The following is a 2,182-nucleotide window of genomic DNA, read 5'->3' on the forward strand; positions in this document are numbered from 1 at the left end:
AAAAATCCAAAAACACTGCCATCGAGTGAATTCTGACTCAGTGACCCCCATTGGGTTTCCAAGGCTGTAAATCTTTATGGAAGTAGATTGAGATTGCCTCATCTTCCTCCCATGGAGCAGCTGGTGGGTTTGAACCATTGGCCTTCTGGTTAGCAGCCAAATGCTTTACCACTACCAGAGCTCCTGTGATAGAATAATGCCCCCCTTCCAAAGGTTTCTTCTATGTCCTAATCTCCAGAAACTGAGTATGTTACCTTTTATAGCAAAGTGACTCTACAGATGTGAATTAAGTTAAGGAACTTGAGATGGGCAATGTTGTCCAGATGGGCCCTATGTAATCACAAGTGTCCTTGTAAGATGGAAACAGGAGGGCCAAAGGGAGAGAAAGTGATGTAACAATAGAAGGAAGGGCAGAGAGATTGGAAGATGAAGAAAGAGGCCATGAGCCAAGGAATGCAGGCTGCCACTAGAAGCTGGAAGAAGCAAGGAAACCAACTCTTCCCCCAGAATCTCCAACAGGAATGCAGCTCTGCTAACACCTTGATTTTAACTCCATAAGATCCACTTTGGGCTTATAACCTTCAAAGAGTAAAATAAATTGTGTGTTTTTTTGTTTTTTTTTTTTAAGTCGCCACATTTGTGGTAATTTGTTACAGCAGCAATAGGAAAATAATACAGGATCTTTTCCTATTTCCAGTGAAAGGTCTTACTTGTAGATACACACAAACATTTCTTGGGATTCTTGTCCTCTTCTGGAGGGGAGATCCTGTAAAAGAGTGAGCTTGTGCATTCAGCCTTAAATGGGGTTTCACAACTATTGAAACTTGGGTTTAAAGATTAATGGACCTCTACAGAAACTGAAAAAAAAAAGCTATGTTCTGACCCCAAATTAGACATCCAGCAGTCATTATAGACTCTTGTGCAAACTCAAGGGATTACAGTCACCAACAGTCCCTGCTTTAAAGAATTGTCCTCTGATAAATCCAATTGGATTAAACTCTCTTCTGTAATGGAATAAAAGCTGCGATGTCACTACATGTATTTGTTTCCCTTAATTCTTTCAAGTGCCTTTTGAAAATGCATTGTGACATAGTGGTTTTAGTAGTCTTTTTTTAGTCCACCTTCTTTTTCCTTTAACTACTTTAGGAGTTCTGGTGGCACTGTGGTTAAGGCATTGGACTACTTACCAACAGGTCAGCAGTTTGAACCCACCAGCTGTTCATGGGAGAAAGACAAGGTAGTCTGCTTCCGTAAAGATTTAGAGCCTTGGAATCCATATGGGGGTTGCTATGAGTTGGAATCAACTTGATGGCAATGGGTTTAGGAGTTTTTCGGAAGTAACCACTATACATGCCAGAATAGGTTATCATAGCAATATTTTCTGAACAATAGACCAACTGAATTGCACTATTGAAGCCCAGGAAAAAAATGTTACTAATATCCTGAGGTGGTCCAGTCGTTCGATAGCACCTCCAGGCTGTAAAAACAGAGATAGACAAATTCCCTGGGTGATCAGGAAATGTAGTAGCTCATACAGAAGGCAGTGTGAAAAGCTACAAATCATCCCCTAAATACTCTCATTCCTGTCTCCAAGTGGCCCACCTGTGCTGCTCAGGTGACATGGTAGTTAAGGTTGTGTGTCAAGTTGTCTGGACAGTGGTTTTCAATGGCTGGGCAGTTGGATATAATTATTCCCCATGATGAGACTGTGATCACATCCATGGTAGAATTTGCTGTGAGCAGCAAAGTAGTTGCCTTCAGGGTGTAGCCTGCTCCCAGTATATAAGGAGAAGCTTTGAGAAAGGTCTCTAGCTTTTTGGCGTGTTTGCATGTGTGTCTCCTGCCGATCATGATTGTTCCCAGACTTGAACCAGCCTGCCGTGTTGCCTGCCAGTCTTGAGATTGTGCCATTTTACCTGGATCTTGGATTCTTCAGCCTCAGCAGCCAGCAGCTGTATATTAGAAGAAACTTACACCTCCAGTGGTCCTGGAGTAAGAGACAGAGCTGAAGGCCAAGATCAAGGGGCCTTCACTCAGCGTCTAGACTCAGGACTCTAAATTTGGACTTCTAGCCTCCTAAACTGTGAAGCATAGTGGCTAAGTCACTTGCCTGCTAACCAGACCGCTGGCGGTTCAAACCCACCAGCCACTCCTCGGAAGGAAGGTTGGGCAATCCTACTTC

Source organism: Orycteropus afer, unplaced genomic scaffold (genome assembly GCF_000298275.1).
Source record: "Orycteropus afer afer isolate SDZICR_OR568_19922 unplaced genomic scaffold, OryAfe1.0 scaffold00004, whole genome shotgun sequence".
In the NCBI taxonomy this organism is placed as follows: Eukaryota; Metazoa; Chordata; class Mammalia; order Tubulidentata; family Orycteropodidae; genus Orycteropus; species Orycteropus afer.